Genomic DNA, 18,094 nt, shown 5'->3' with positions numbered 1-18,094 from the left:
GATTGACACTGAAAAACTTCAGGAAGTACCATATGAACAGGTGCCAATGGCAATGAAAGAGGAAGTGGAAGCTGCATTGAAGACATTGGCAAAAAATAAGACACCAGGAATCGATGAGATACCAATTGACTTGTTTCAGTTAACAGATGTAGCACTCACCAGTCTATGCCAGGAAATTTGGAGGACAGCTGTTAGGCCAACAGATTGGATGAAGTCTCTATTTGTTCCTTTTCCCAAGGATGATCCAACTGAATGTGAAAATTACAGAACAGTATCATTGATATATCACATGCTAGCCTAATACTGCTGAAGATCATTCAAAAACAGCTGAGACAGTACATAGATAGGGAATTGCCAGAAGTTCAAGCAGCATTTAGAAGAGGCCATGGCACCAGGGACATCATTGCTTATGTCAGATGGATCTTGACTGAAAGTAAAGAATACCAGAAGAATGTCCATTTGCACTTTATTGCCTCTGCAAAGGTGTTTGACTGTGTGGATCATGACAAGTTGTGGCTGACATTGAGAAAATGGGAATCCCAGAGCACTTGATTTTGCTCACAAGGAACCTATACCTGGAGCAGGAGGTTGTTGCACAAACGGAGCAGGGGAGCACTGAATGGTTTGGAATTGGGAAGGGAGTGTGTGAGGGATGTATTCTGTCTCCATACCTATTCAATCTATATGCTAAGCAAATGATCCAAGAAGCTGGACTCTATTAAGAGGAGTGTGGCATCAGGATTTGAGGGAGACTCATCAATAACCTGTGTCATGCGGATGACACACCCTTACTTACTGAAAGTGGGGAGGATTTGAAGCACTTGTTGCAGATCAAGAAATGCAGCCTTCAGTATGGATTGCATTTCAATATCAAGAAAACAAAGATTCTTACCATCAGTAGACAGTGTCATGATGGATGGAAAGGAGATTGAAACCATCAACAGCTTAATCTTGCTTGGATCCACAATTAATACCCTTGGTAGGAGCAGTCAGGAATTAAGGAGATGCATTGCAATGGGAACATCTACAGTTAGGGACCTTTCCAAATTATTGAGGCATAATGATGTCAGTTTAAGGACTAAGTTGCATCTGATTGAGGCCATGGTATTTCCAGTTACTAGATATGCATCTGAGACCTGGACTATGAACAAGGATGACAGAAAAAGAATTGATGTTGAGTAAATCTGTCTTGGAGAGGGTGCAGCCAGAGCGTTCTTTGGAGGCAAGAATGAGGAGGTTTCCCCTAACATACTTTGGACATGTTGCTAGGAGGTGCTACTCCTTGGAGAGGGACACGATGTTGGGAAGGGTGGAGGGTCAGTGAAGGAGAGGAAGACCCTCAACCAGGTGGATTAACAAGATGACTGTTGCAATGGGCTCTGTGTGTCAAGAAGTGTGAGGATGGTGTAAGACAGGACTGTTTTCAGATCTTTTGTTCATGGAGTCTCTACAGTCCTACTCATTGATAGTACCTAAACGACAACACTGTAATTCTCAAGTGAGACATATTTACTGAACATTGTTTGCATTTAAGAAGACTTTAAGGGATGTTTTTTGCTTTAAGGTTCAAAAATTTATCTCAGGGCAATAGTTTCAGTGGTTCTACCCATTTGTCTCCAAAAAAGTCTGGAGCCCTTTTTATGCAAATCAGTATAAAATAAGCACTTTTTTAGATGCAAACCAACATAAAATAAATGTTTTTTAAAGTCTGGATTCCATCTCAGTCACAAAAGAACAAATACTGCATAGTGTCACTATTTATTGTAAAGTGGTACTGACATTGAGGTTAGGGGGAAACTAAGAGGGGATAAATAATGTATACGGTATTAAAACAGATGAGGGAAAGAACTATTTAGGAGGAATTTATGACTAAGTATTATGGCCATGACAAGAGTCCAGAAGGAAAACTGCATAGTGGAGTGAACTGGGGGCAGGGAGGGGGGGGGAAATGTATAACAATGAAAGAATTTTTTTTATTTTACTTTTCAAAGAAAAAATTTCATTCTGGGGAGGGGTTGGCAGGGAAGAAAGTGTGCAACAATGAATGAATAGAAATCCAAAGTCTCTGTAAACTTTCATTAAAATAAATTTAAAAAAAAAAAAGTCTGGATCCCGTGAGGATTTGGAATTGTGCTCTACATTTTCCCCACTTTGAATCAGGATTTTCTGACTCAAGTGCTCTGTAACATTAGTCACACACCATCTTGTTCCACTGGTCTTATATTTTAAAGAGCATATGTTTCATCAGAGGGATTGTGAAGTCTTTAAAAGCATCAACTTGGGAAGTCCTGGACAATACAGAGGAAAAGAAGAAGGGAAACTAAGTAAAGTTAGGAGTGTTGGGTTTGGGCTCTTCAGGAGTTCTTCCCAGAGGTTCAGGAGACAGCAGAGAGGCTGAGAACAGAAAGACAGCCACGGAGTCCGGCATGTTCAGGATCATCCCAATTCTAGAAAAGATCTCTGCTAAGCACTGAGAAAGAACTCCCAAGAAGAATGCACAAGGATCAAGATGTGTCAGACAGAATGAATCCCTAAATCTCCTTAGGGTGAGTCCCAATAAATACACAAAGACATGTTCTATCTGCCCATAAAGGATCAATGGACTGGTTAGGAGGAACATACACTCATTATATAAATTTTAAAAGGGAACTGAATAACGACACATTAAGGCTTAACAGTAAGACTCACATGTTACAGTTGAGGAAAAGTCAAGGAGAAAGATAACCAGTTAAGAAAATCTTCTACATTTGGCTAGGTGAGAAGGTGGAAATGATACATCTATCGTTTTTTTCTTGTTGCACGAGCAGTGTGTACTGATTATAAATTCAAAAAAATTAAAATACTGTAAAGAAATGATTTCTGAACTGTGTTTCCTAGAACACTAATTTCATAAAACATTAGCAATTATTCTGTAAGAAAGAGTTTTAGGGACACTTAAGCATAAATTGACTTTGATAGGAAATTATTAAGTTGTGCTTTCCAGAGTAGTCTTACTGTTAGAAGAGGGCAAGGAAACCCTCAATTTAAAAATCTTTCTTAGCAAACAAATCTTCCAGAGCCGAACAGACTACAGTAATTTCTCATGTAATGCACCTAGGTAAATAATGTGTACACACATACAGTGCACTCAGTGCACATACGAAACTAATTTAAAAGGAGGCTGCACATGCAGCAGCAATGATTTTGAAAATCACTACCTGACTTGGGAGGAACTGGAGAGAATTATGCTAAGTGAACCAACTCAGTCCTATAAGGACAAATACTGTATAAGACCATTATGGTAGGAATAGAAAGATAACTAGTAAAACGTGTTTGAGGATCCAAGGGGAAGATGGGAGGAGCTGAGGGGTGAGGTTGGGCAGGGGCTAATCATAGGGCCACACAATTTAAGGGGTAGAGGGAGGAATGAATAAAGAAAATGGGAAAGAAAAGGGTAAGAAAACAGTGTATACGAACATTGTAAGCAAATCAGTACAAAATAAATATTTTATTTAAAAAAAATAAGAAGAGGCTGGAAAGTCTGGGGGGACCATATAATTTACACATTATTATGACAGAAAGCAAGAGACTACTCTGAGCTAAGGCAGTGAAAGGCTCAACAAGATAATCCAAAGATGGTCAAACTTGACTGCATCAGAATCACCCAGAGAAAGCTTATTAAAAGCACAGGCTGCAGGACTCTGTTCCCAGAGTTTCTGATTCAGTAAATACGAGTTCATTCACTCACTCACTGCCATTAGGTCAGAACCAACTCATAGCTGACCTTCCAGAGGGCTCCTAAAATTGTTAGTCACATAGAAGGAGATTGCCCATCTTTCTCCTGAGGAACGGCTGGTAAATTCCAACTGCATCACTTTGGGTTAATAGAACAACTCTCTACAGACTTTGCCACCTGAGTTCCCAAGATAAAGATTGGGGCCTGAGATTTTTCATTTCTAATCAGCTTCAACGGAGCTGTTTGGTTGAGTCACTGCGAGATGGAATTGACTTGACACCAGCTGATTTGGGGTTTGTCTTGGAACAGAAAAAAAACTTATTTGGCTGCTAAAGGAATATTTTGCTGTCCCCAAATGCTCTTTTAGAGAAATACATATATACAGCATGGTATAAAAAAATATCACTGCTCCAGTGGAGTCGTGGCTTGGCCAGGACAGCTCCCATCCGGGCACCTGTGCTTTCTGATTGAGCATCAGCTTGTCTACAGTTTCCATAAAGTTAGGAGACACCATCTTTCTCTAGCTAGTCAGGTCTTTTGGGGATCACATTCTCTATCACAGCTATCAGCAGACCAGGCTTTTCCAAAACATAACCAAGAGGCAGCCCTGGAAGCGATGCCTCCTGCACACACAGATGAGTAGAGAGTGGAGTGCCTGGGTCAAGAGGACAGAGTGGGCATCTGTTTGGTGACGCTGGGGCTGAAAATAGGGGTGTGGAGGGAGTTCAGATCAAAACAAGTTAGCAAGTGTTGGCATATCTGATCACTTCGGTTCTGTGTTCAGTGTAGCTGGATGAGCAGGAAGGGCGTGAAGGGGAGTTACTTTGTGGGGAGCAGAGGAGTCAGAGCATCAGGCTCATGAGTTCTCTCAAAGCTGAGCCTGTCCTAGTCAGGCCTGCCTTTCACCCTAGCAAACTTTCCTCAGCTTTCATGTGGTCTTGTTTGTATTTTAATATACCCTGTGTGTTACATAGTTGCTTATTATTATTATTTATAATAATGTAATTATACTACATCCCTCAGGCCTGTTTTTAATTGTTTTTGCTCATACATTCTTCTAGGTGGTATAGCATTGCTCTGTCGATTTGCTGTACAGAGGTAACTCATGGTTGCTTGTGATACTAAACACTGTAACCCTGATGTGCCAGATGTGATATTGGCCACCAATGGTGGACAGTGTTAGGTGAAGCTCCCCGATTAAAACAAGCTTGGAAGCAGGAGTGGCATCCACTTCCAAAATAGCTTGCCTCTGGAATCCTTAAGAACTTGGAGAAGCAAAGAAAGTTAATAGGGTCTCTATGAGTCACCTACGACTCCACGGCATTTAACAACAACAACAATAAGTTCTCCCCATTTCCAATGTGAAGGGATGGTAAAAGAGAGGAAGACCTTCAACCAGGTGGACTGCAGCACTCAGTTCATGTGTTTAAGAGACGGTAAGGATACGTAGGCTAGGACAGGCTTCAGATCTATTGTTTATAGTGTATCTATGAGTCGTACTTGACTTGATCATACCTCAAAATAGCAACACAAAGTTCTGAAGTGGATGGTGAGGTTGGTCCAAACACTTCATCTCTAAGAACACAATCCTGCCTCTAGCCCACGGCCTGACAAATATGTGGTTCTTTGTAGAGTAACATTACATTTTCCCCTCAGAATTAACACCTTAAAATAAAACCAAATCCATTATTGTTAAGTGGATTCCAACCTTAAAGCAAATAATTTGCATAGGTTTCCAAGACATATAAAGATAGGTTTAGATAAGTGGCTTCAAAGTTAAGACTTCTAGAAATAAGCTGTTTCTGTAATACCAAGTTGTCACTGAGCCCGCTCCAATCCAGTGACCCATGTACAGCAGAACAAAATGTTGCCAACTCCTGCACCATCTTCACAATTATTTGTTGTATTCAAGTCTCTGTTGTTCCTCTGTCAGCGCTGTATTGTGCAATTTGTTGGATCCATAGAACTTCTACTGGCTAATTTTGGGAAGTAGAACATCAGGCCTTTTTTTCTAGACTGTCTTTGTCTGGAAGCTCCACTGAAATCTGTTCACTCCAAGTGACCCTACTAGTGTTTAAAATATCGACATTATTGTTTCAAGCATCACAGCCATATCAAGCCACCATGGTGCAGATGGGTTTTATGTAGGGAGGCTAGTGTAGTCCACAAAGCTCTCGTGCTGGTGGCAAGAAGCTGCGCTGTGGTCCCGCAGTTCAAATCCACCAGCTGCTCCAGGAAAGAAGGATGGGCAATCTCCTCCCATGTGACTAACTGCTTCTGAAAACCTGCTGGAGGGTCAGCTGTGGGTCTGTTCCAACTCCACAGTTCACAACAACAACAACAGTATTGTCCACAAGAAGCTGAGCTGCTAACCCAAAGGCTGCACCTCCTTGGAAGTTTAAATCCACTAGTGACTCCGCAAGAGAATGGCGGGCAATCTTTTCCTGTGCCATCTGCAGCTTCAGAGACCCGATCGATGGTGGGTCAACCATGAGCTGGCTCCAACTCGCCATCAGTGAGTTTGAGTTTTGAGTTTATTACTTTGAGATAGCCTTCCTCCAGAACAGCTGCAGGGTTAATTAGCAATAGAGAGTCTTTTCATGGAATAGCATGTCTCAGGATATAAATTTTTTTAATTGAGATTTTAACAAAAGTAAATAGAGAACTTGGATTTTCATTCATTCATTGTTGCACATTTTCCTTCCTACTCCCTGCCCCAGTTCATTTGGGTTTTTGTTTTATTTTCTTCTGGGGGGTTTTTTTTGTGCATGTACCATCAAATCCGATCTGACTGGTACAGGGGGAGATTGTTCCTCCTTCTCCAGCAGAGCATCTGGTGGATTCGAACCACACACTTCTGGGATTGCAGTGCAGCTTTTTGCCACTAGGCTACCAGAGCTCTCCTCGCTTTTCTTTTTTAAAAAAGTTCTTTCTTTGTTACATAATTTCCTTCCCTGCCCCCACTTTTCTATGAACTCCTCATTTTGAACTGCTGTTATGCAAATAATACCTAATCATATATTCCTTTTAAATAGTTTTTCCCTCATCTGTTTCAATGCAGTGTACATTATTTATCCACTCTTTTCTTAGTTTCTCCCCAACTCCCATGTCATTGTTTTGTAACAGTGCCATTACATAATATTCGTCCTTCTGTGACTGAGATATTTCAATCAGCATAATGTCCTCCAGGGTCACCCATTTCGTATAATATCTTATGAGTTCCTTGTTTTTCAGTGGTTCATTGTATTCCATTGTGTGAATATACCACAGCTTCTCTATCCATTCATTTGTTGATGGGCACTTGGGTCGTTTCCATCTCTTTGCTATTGTGAGCAATGCAGCAATAAACATAGGTAGGTGTGCATATATCTGTTTGTTGGCAAAACTGGAAAACTACCTGCAAAAATCTCAAGCAAGACTACACCTCACACCATACAAAAAAACCAACTCAAAGTGGAACAAGGACCTACGAGTAAAACCAAGGACTATAAACTTCATCACAGAAAAGCTTGGAAGAACTCTAGAAGCCCTAACCCACAACATGAACAGTCTTCAAAGCATCCTGAAAAACCTACAACCAGGAGAGGGTAAAATAGATGAATGAGACCTTCTAAGAATCAAATCCCTCCTATGCACATCAAAAAATTCTCTAACAGAGTAAAAAGGGAAACCACAGACTGGGGAAAAAAATAGCAGAGTGGCATCCAATTCCTAAAAAAACATGCCTCCAGAAACTCTATAAACTTTGATAAATGTTGATAGTTATAGAAAGGTTTCAGGCCTTTATTCATAAGGTCGCTATGAGTTGTGCTCAACTCGAAGAAAATGTACAACAACAACAATGACATGTATGATAAGGGACTTATATAGAGAATTTATAAAATACTCAAGCACCACAAGAAGATACAGGTAAATAACCCAATTGCAAAATGGGCACAGAATATAAACTGACACTTCACCAAAGAAGACATTCAGATGATGAACAAACACATTAAGAAATATTCAAAATCCCTAGATCTAAGATGCAAATCAAAAAACTATGAGATATCATCTCACCCCAGTAACAATAGCAAATTTCAACAGAGCAGCAAACAACAAATGCTGGCGAGGTTGTGGAGAAATTGGAACCCTTATTCACTGTTGGTGGGAGTGTAAAATGGTCCAATCACTCTGAAAGGCAGAATGGCACTTTCTCAAAAAGTTAGAAATAGAAATACCATTTGACCCAGAAATTTCACTACTGGGAATATACCCCAAAGAAACCAGAATTGCCACCTATATATTTTTTTTCTTAAATAATAGCTTATGGCTTTCCTGAGTAAAGCTGCAAAGTCCAGCCAATAAATCAATAAGTACATCCTGATATTTCCTAACAAGGAGACATGCCTTTTCAGAGATAAGAATAAATTCAAAAGCAGTTCTAATAAAACAAAATAAAATTCTGTTTGAATGATTGTAATGTGATGTATTTCAGGACAAACAACAACAACAAAACCAATGGAAGAATTACAATTTTATTGAAAGATTCCCAAAGTCCATGTATAAGTTTCCTAGGGCTGCAGTAACCAAGTTCCATTAATTGGGTAGTTTATATATAGCTCATTGGTCTAACACTTTTGGAGACTGTAGTTATGTACCATCAAGTTGGAACCAGCTCATAGATGACCCTCTCGTAGGTTTTCAGAGGCTGTAAATAAACCACATGGGAGGATATTGCCCAAGGATCAGTTGGTGGATTTGAATCACATACCTTTGCGTTTGTATCACAATTCCTCACCACGAGGCCACCAGAACTCCCCGTTCTGGAAAGTATCAGGATATTGGCCACATGGATCCTTCTAAAGCTTTGAGGGACAATCTATTCTAGCTTCTAGTGATTTGGTATTCTTTGGTTTGAAGAAGCTTCACTCCAATCTCTGCATCCACTTTATGTGGCCATCTTTCCTCTGTGTCTCTTTTCTAAGGGCACCATTTGTACTGGATTAAGACAACTTCCTAAATAACATACCTCCGGAAACTCTATGAACTTTGATACATGTCAGTAGTAGTAGAAGGGCTTCAGTCCTTTTGTTCATAGGGTCGCTATGACTCTTGCTCAACACGAAGACAACAGCAACAACTACTACTACTACTACTTCAATATAACTGCAGCTTAAATAATAACATCTGCAGAGATGTAGCCTATTTCCAAAGCAGGTCACATTCAGAGATATCTGGGGTTTAGACCTCAACATATCTTTTTGGAGAACACAGTTCAATCCATAACAGCCATCTATGAGAAAGTGGATAAATAATTGAGTGTGTCAGAGATGATGAGGATGGCACAGGTTAGGGCAGGTTCAAGTCTGTTGTTCATAGGGTCTCTGTGAGTCATACTCAACTCAGCGGCACCTAACAACAACAATGCTCCCCCCACCATTCTCATTCATCCTTTTTTTCCTTTTCTGCTAGCTTTTTCCAATAACTAACAGAAACACAGCTCAGCTGGTTTTTATCACGCTCCTGTCCTTGCATTTTTCCAACTCAATTAAGTCATTACTAAGGCTAAATGAGGCATGGACTCTCCAAAAGTCACACCTGTTGTCAGGGAGATGGAGGTTAAGAACCTGCGTGGCCAGCCAGCAGGCGGTGAGCGGGACTTAAGGGAGGCAGTGGAGTGTGACCCAGACCTGTGCATGTACTTTCCCCATGCTGAAAGAGGGCCCTCATTGTAAACCAAGATGCCTCTTGCTTTAATACAGAAGGAGGGGCATCTGACGTAGATCTGGGGACGGTCATATTGGTGGTGACAGATAAAGGCCTGAATTCTCTGACAAATGTGCATCAGGTGTGTATGGAAATTCATGTTGTCGAGGGTTCCCTCAGCAAGAGGTAAAGAAAGCTGTAGCTAGAGCCAGGTACATGAGTTCTGTGATTATTGGTTGAACTTTGTCAGGGTTGGCTCTGTTCACCCTCATTAAACACACCTTTCTGCAATAGTGGCTTCTAACCTGTCATAGTTTCCTAGGACTACTGTAACAAAACACCACAAAATGGTGACTGCAAGGAATAGAAATTTCTTTTTCTCACAGTCCGGAGGCTAGAAATGTAAGCCAGGCCTCAGCCAAATCTATTCTTCATATGGGCCTCTGTCTTGGTTTCTGGGGGCTGCAGCAATCCTGGGTGCCATTTTGCTGTTTATCAGGGCATCGGCCTCATCCTCACCTGGTGCTTTCTCCCTCATTTAACACAACCTTTCTACAAGATACTGCTAAGAGGAAACCCTAGTTTCAGGCCCCTAGCTTCCTACTCCATTATTATTTTGTTTGACCCAGTGATAATGAGAGAAAAACCCTATATTCCCAAACAAGATCACATTCACAGGCACAGGGGTGAAGGCCTCATATCTTTTCGGACGACACAATCTCATTCATAGTATACTACCCTATTGTTCATATGTTCTGTGCTCTGAATGAGATTATAAACCAGGGACAAATCAATGTATGCACCCTATAAGGATAAATTCTCTCTACTGGAAATAAAAAGCTAGAGGTTTTTATTGTGTGACCTTTTGGCCTAGAAATGGAGAAATCATAGCTTTTGCTCTTGCCCATGTTTTTAGCTTACTGAACGAGCTCAGGAAGTCTGCACCTCACTCTTCTCTAATTGAAATGTGGGTAATATCTGTAACCTCTGAAGTTACACAATTTCCAGAAATATTGAAGCCCAGGGACGAGTGGAGTGGTTTTTATTCTGATGAACATGGGAAAGTTGCCAGGTTGACCTCTGAGTTTGTTTTGCTGTTCTTTTCGGCTTGTTCTTGTCTTTGGAACTTGGATGTACCTACATTTTGTACATACACAAGTTCAACCTATATGCTTTGAGTATCAACTCGGTACCAGCCCCTTGTTCAACACTGAAGATCATGATACCTCCACTGTTGGGATGCACCTTTCAATCTCCTGGGGTGATGATGACCTCTTCTTTTCTAGACATGCCCAGCCAACCCCTGGTTTCACTGGCCATGCATCATTAATTCAGTAAGTACTTACAGAGCATTTACTAAGTTCTAGACACCCTGTTTAGTGCTTAGCTACTGTAATGAGGAAAAAAGATAATCCCTGCCCTCACAAAGCTTCTAGTCCTTATTTTGGCTTATTTCTATCTCTTGGAAGTCACCAAGCAAATAATTCAGGCTTTTGTGCTCAGTCAACATATAGATCATGCCTCCTCATAACAGTAATGTCTTCTTCTTGTTGTTATGTGCTGTTAGTTGCTTATGACTCATAGTGACTCTGTGTACAATAGCTCTATTTGAACCCTGCTCTATCTCATTGTCTCTAACACACCCACTCCATTACCCCAGTCACTGGGTCAATCCATCTCATCAAGAGTCTTCCCCTTCTGCGCTGTCCCTCCACCCTTCCAAGCATGATGTCCTTCTCCAAGGACTGATCTCTCCTTGAAACATGCCCAAAGTATGTGAGACAGAGCTTCAGAATCCTTGCCTCCAATGAGCAGCCTGGTTTCACCCTCTCTAGGACAGATCTATTTGTTCTTCTAGTTGTCCATGATATATTCAATTCTCTTCTCCAACATCACAACTCAAAGGCATCAATTCTTCTTCTAGCATCCACAATATTTTTTGTGGTCTCATTTTTAAACCACAGGGAGCTCGGGTAGCATAGGGAGTTGTATTGCTAACCAACAGGCCATGCCATTCTGGTAGTTGAAATCCACCAGCAGCTCCGTGTGAGAGGGATAGGCAGTCTCCTCCTTCTGTGTGATTTACAGCCTCCAAAAACCCACTAGAGGGTCAGCTATGAGTTTGTCCCAACTCGGTAGGAAAGAGTTTGAGGGCTGAGAGGTTTTTTCCCCAAGCCATATGCACTTTGAATGCAAGAGGTTAAACTTTGTTTTTCTAGTGATTTACACTTTATCTAGCAAAAATATGACCTCAATAGATGTAAGTAAACAATAGCATAGATTTAAAAGTGCATGAACAAATAAGACAAAGTAGACTGCCTAACCTCACCTGCCCCCCCCACTGAAACACTCCTCATGATTTCAAGAACCTTTTAAACATAAAACTAACTGGTCCATAAATCATTTCTTCTTCAAGAGTACATCTGCCATTGAAAGAAAGAACAAATATTAGTTTAGCTTGCACTTCCAATATTTTTCTTCTAAGAGAATAAACATGGTTATATATCATTTAAATGAAATTCACAAATGAGTTTGTGAATCTTGGAAATTGAGTTTCCAAGTTAGATACAGCAGTTCAATACTGAAGTCAGATATAACTGAGTATGGGAAAAATAATAATAAATAATGGGCTATATTAGCTTTTTTGGAAGCCTTTTATTCATGTAAAATTTCAGTTATCATCTGATATTGAGAGCCTGCTCTATGAAATCCTAAGGAATAAAGTTCCTTTCACCTCATGAATTCATTATTCCCAAGATGAGTTTCAGCAGTCATCCTTCCAACTGAAGGATGGAGAGCTGAAATAAAGGGCCTAAAAGTTCCTGGAAGCAGTCACAGAGACTTCAGCTTATTGGCTGGAATTTAACCGCGTTACTACACATAACTATAATGGAAGTTGGGGAAAATATTGTCCAACTAAGAACTACTTGACTATAGAAAGAAAAGAAGTACAGATCTGGGGTGGTTGTTGTTGTTGTTAGGTCTCGTCGAGTCAAGTATGACGCATAATGACCCTCTGAGGAACAGATTTAAATCCTGACCTATTCTGTGCCATCCTCACACTTCCGGACACACTATAGCCCATTGCAACAGTCACGATGTTAATCCCCTGGCCGAGAATCTTCCTCTCCTTTGTCAACCACTACCTTTCCAAGCTGCATGTCCTTCTCTAAGGAATAGCCCCTCTTAGCAACATGCCCAAAGTGTATATGAAGAAGCCTCATCATCTTTGTCTCCAAAAAACACTCTGGCTGCACTCTCTCCAAGACATAATTGTTTGTTCTTTTGGCAGTCCATGGGATGTTCAGTACTTGCCCCCAACATCACAGCTCAAAGGCATCAATTCTTCTTCTATCATCTTTATTCATTGTCCAGCTCTCAGATTCATAGCAGGTGATCATAAATTCCATGGCCTGAATTTGGCATCTTAGTCCTCCAACTTACATTGTTATTCCTCAATAATTTGGAGAAGTCCCTAATTGCAGACTTTCCCATTGCAATACATTTCCTGATTTCCTGGCTTCTAATTGTTTTAATGAGTGTAAATTGTGGATCCAAGCAACATGAAGCATTCCATGCATCATGACACTCCCAATTGGTCCAGTGGTAAGAATCTTTGTTTTCTTGACATTGCAGTGCAATCCATATTGAAAGCTGCATTCCTGATCTTCTGCAACAAGTGCTTCAAGTCCTCCTCACTTCCAGCAAGCAAGGTTGTGTCATCTGCATAATGCAGGTTATTAATGCCGATCCAGATGCCACATTTCTCTCTTCATAGAGTCCAGCTTCTTGAATAATTTGCACAGCATACAGATTGAATAGATATGTAGGGGGAATGCAACCCTGATGTACATGGTACAGGTGGTACAAGAAATCAAATTACATGCTTCACTGGGAAAATATACTGTCAAATATACCCTCTAAAGTGGTAAAGAGCACTGATGTCAGATTAAACACTAAGTGCACTTGATCCAAGGCATGGTCTTTTCAATGGCCTGCTATGCATCTGAAAGTTGGACCGTGAATAAGGATGACAGAAGATTTGATGTCTTTGAGCTGTGGTGTTGGAGATGACTGCTGAATATCCCATTGACTACCAAAAGAACAAATAACTGTGTCTTAGAGAAAGTGCAAGCAGGTAGTAAGGAAAGAAAGCTTTTGCCTCTTTAGAGGCAAGGATGATGAAACTTCTCCTAACATACTTTGAGCATTGTTAGAAGGGGCCAGCCAGTTCTTTGAAAGGCAGAGGGTCAGTGAAAGAAAGGAAGACCCTCAACAAGATGGATTGACACAGTGACTGCAGCAATGGCCTCGACTGTTTTAAAGATTGCAAGGATAGCATAGGATGGGACAGGCAAGGCTCAGCTTCATTGTTCATAGGATTACTATGAGTTGTAGCCAACTCAACAGCACCTAATAACAACAACTAGAGATATTAGAGTCATTGGATGGTGCAAACAGCAGCTCATTTGCCACGTTGGAAGTTTGAGTTCGTCCATCTGACAAAAGCTCTGACAATCTCCTTTCACAGAGAGGGTTGAAGAAGTCAGCATCAACTCTACAGTAACTGACTCAGGGCAGCAGATAATAAAACAGTAGGATTAATCATAATTATTCAAGATCTTGGTACTCTTGAAAGCTGTATTCACAATGAGGGAATGATGGGATTAAACTTTTGTATTAAGATCATGCCTGCTACTGCTTTGGCTGTACCTATGTTGTAGTGAGATGCTGGGGGAGTGGGGCAGAGAGGAAAGAAAGCTTTTACAGCAAACAAAGTGGGAAACAATAAGGGTTTGAACTAAGGTCCTGGCAACAGGAATACAAAGAAAGTAGAGAGTAGAGACATGTTTGTGTCATCATCAAAAGGACAAGCTGATTGCACATTAAGGGGGAAAAGGGAAGGAAGATCGAGAATGACTGTCAACTTTGATAGCTAATTAAACCCTGGTAATGAGACTAAAAGGGGCCATTTAGAGAATACATTAGGATAGTGGCATTAACTGCTGCAAATTGACTTGAAATCTCTCCATCTATTACTTCTCATCAGGAATTTTCTGTTGAATAGACTAATGGAGTTAATAAATATCTCCAAGTAGTTAATCTTTCACAGGAAAAATGTAATAGGTGTTAGTGACTTACTCTAGCCAGTTTTAATCTTCCCATTCCTGATTCTGTACACGGTACTCCTTAAAATTCCAAGTTCTTTAGGCAATTCAAGTGCCCGGATTTTCTCATGTCAGTGATCCAACTATACAGAGAATCAGTTCACTCATTCAGATGGTGTATTTAATATTACTCTTTTTATAAATATATTGTGAAGATAAAAATACATTAGATTTTTTAAAGGACTTAACATAATACTTGGTTCTACTCCTGTCACCTTTCAAACTGGCTTTTTATTCATTCCTTTGACAAATTTTTATCCAATATTACTATTTAAGCACTGTGCTGAATTCTGGGAGGCAAAGTTGAATACAGTCATGGAAAACTAAGCTACAAAATAAAGAAAACAAACAAACAAAACAAAACACAAAAAAAAACACAACAAACCAACCCCTGTATTGAAGAACTAATGGAATCTTAGTGATTGAAGTGTAGAACTTCAAAGAGAAGAAACAAGAACGTAGCCAGAAAAGTATTCATCAGAGCTAACATTTTCTCTGACTCTGTCAGTTGCACTGTATGGTGTCTTCTCCATGTACTATTTTATTAATATCTGAGAGGCTGGGAAGCCCAAAGTTAAATTGGGAAGTTGGGCTTCGAAGGCAGGTTTGATTTGGAGAACCTGCACTCCAAACCGCTTGTTCTACTGCTTCCAAAGATATGTAGATGTGAGTTTTAAAGGGAGTAAAACAAAGAAAGTCAGTTAAGAAATATAGGTACACCAGAAAGAAATTATGCAGGACTAGAATAGGCCGGGGCACCGGAAACATTATTGCCAATGGATCTTGGCAGAAAGCAGAGAGTCCCAGAGGAATGTCTATCTGTGTTAAATTGAATATGCAAAGGCATGTGACTGTATGGATCACAACAAATTGTGGCTAACCTTGAGGAGAATGACAACCCTGAACACTTGATTGTGCTTATGTGAAAACTAGGATCAAGAAGCAGTCCTCAGTACAGAGCAGGGAAACATTTCATGGTTCAAAATCAGGAAAGAAGTGCATCAGGGATACATCCTGTCTCCATACTCTTTTAGTCTAAATGCAGAACAGATCATACAGGAAGAAGGGCTTTATGAGGAGGAATGTGGCATCAGGATTGGAGGAAGACTCATCAATAACTTTTATTATGCAGATGACGCAAACTTGCTTGCTGAAACTGAAGAGGACCTGAAGTGCTTGATGCAGAAGGTCAAGGACTGTAGTCTTCAATATGGATTGCAGCTTAACATCAAGAAGACAAAGATTCTCACCACTGGGCCAATTATGATAAATGGAGAAGAGATTGAGGTTCATAGGAATTACAGCTTGCTTGGCTCCACAATCAACACTCTTAACACCAGCTGTCAGAAAATCAAAAGACTAATTGCTCTGGGGAAATCTGCTATCAGGGACTTCTCCAGAGTGCTGAAAAGCAACTCTTTCAGTCTAGAGACTAAGGTGCGCCTAATCCAGGCCATGGTCTTTGCAAATACTTGCTATGCGTCAGATAGCTGGACAATGACTAAAGATGACAGAAAAAGAATCGATGTCTTCAAATTGTGGTGCTGGAGAACAGTCTTGAACATACCGTGGACTGCCAAGAAAACAAATAGGACTGTCTTGGAGAGGTGAAACTAAGTCTGTCCTTGGAGGCTAGGATTTTGAAGCTCTGTCTCACATACTTTGGGCTTGTGGCCAGGAGAGACCAGTGCTTGGAAAAGGACAGCATGCTCAGAAGGGGGGAGGGGCAGCACAGGACAGAAAGATCCCGAATGAGAAGGATTGATATGGTGACTGGGGCAAGGGGGACTGGTGTATCAGAACTAGTGAAACTGGCTCAGGACAAGGCCGGTTCAGAGCTGTTGAATATAGGGTCACTATGAGTCACAAGTGACTCAATGGCACATAACCACAACAACAAAGACGGTCTTCCCTGACAGCAGATTTGACCATAGCAATAAATTTCCTGATCTCCTGATGGCTGGTCCCAAGGATGTTTATTGTGGATCTAAGGCTGCTGTCAGAGACCTCTCCAAAATACTGAAGAGCAATGAGGTCAGTTTAATAATTAAAGTGAGCCTTATTCATGCCATGGTTTTTTCAGTCACTTGCTATGCATCTGAGAGTTGGACAATGAATATGAATGACAGAAAAATGTATGCCTTTGAATTGTGATTTTGGAGAAGAGTGCTGAATAACTTATGGCCTGCCAAAAGAACAAACAAATATGTCTTGGAGAAGGTGAAGCCAGAATGCTCCTTGGAAGCAAGGATGGTGAACCTTTGTCTTTCATACTTTGGACGTGTTGCTAGAAGAGGTTATTCCCTGAAAAAGAATATCATGCTTGGAAACATGTAAAGTCAGTGAAAGAGAGAAAGACCCCCTACCCCAATGAGGTGTATTGACACGGTGACTGCAGCAATGGACTCAAATGGCTCAGAGATGGTGTGGATGGCACAAGATAGGACAGGATCAAGGTGTGTTGTTCGTAGGGGCAGTATGAGTTGTATTCGACTCAACAACCTAACAACAACAAGATGTCCTTGAAAATGGAGAGGAATGGAGAGATTCCAGAGAAGTTGATGAAGAAGAATCTATAGAACTTGGTGGTTGTTTGAACGTGAAGGTCATTGATGATACAGAGGAGAAAAAGATAACTCCTTACTCTGTCTTATTCAAGTCATTTGTTGAGATACAAAACCAAGAAGGAATAAATTTAAGGCAGGCAAGGTGGCTGTTAGGGACCTCTCCAAAGTACTAAAGAGCAATGGTGTCACTCTGGAGACTAAGGTGTGCCTGATATAGGCCATGGTCTTTGCAATCACTTGCTATGCATCAGAGAACTGGACAATGACTAGGGATGATAGAAGGAGAATTGATGCCTTTGAGCTGTGGTGCTGGAGAAGAGTATTGAATGTACCATGGACTGCTAAGAGAACGAACAGGTTCATCCTGTAGAGGGTGAAGCCAGGCTGCTCCTTAGAGGCAAGGATTCTGAAGCCTCATCTGACATACTTTGGACATGTTGCAAGGAGGGACCAGTCCTTGGAGAGGGACGTCATGCTTGGGAGGGTGGAGGGACAACACAGGAGGGAAAGACCGTCTGTGAGGTGGACTGATTCAGTGACTGGGATACTCGGGGTGGGTGTGTCAGAGACAGTGAGATTGCTACAGGATAGAGCAGGGTTTAGGGCTGTTGTACACAGGGTCACAAGAAACATGATGGCACATAACAACAACAAGGTTGGAAGCAACTACAGGACATCCAGGTGGAGAGGTCCAGGTGAGGAGTCAACAATAAGGTCTGGGTAGATCATCCAGTAGGAGAGTTAGACGAGCAGAGAGCTTCTGATATGAGAGGCTATGTGCAAGGAGCTGGAGACAGAAAATCAAATGGGTCGAACTCGCTCAGCATTTCTTCAGCTCAAGGAATTGAAGAATAAATTCAAACCTCGAGCTGTTGTAATCAAGGATGCTTTATGCAGAATATTAAATGATCCAGGAAGTATTAAAAGAAGATAGAATGAATATACTGAGTCACTGTATC

This window comes from Elephantulus edwardii, unplaced genomic scaffold (genome assembly GCF_000299155.1).
Source record: "Elephantulus edwardii isolate Elephantulus edwardi_28Jun2011 unplaced genomic scaffold, EleEdw1.0 scaffold00032, whole genome shotgun sequence".
Taxonomy (NCBI): Eukaryota; Metazoa; Chordata; class Mammalia; order Macroscelidea; family Macroscelididae; genus Elephantulus; species Elephantulus edwardii.
Note: the sequence above shows the minus strand (reverse complement) of the source record.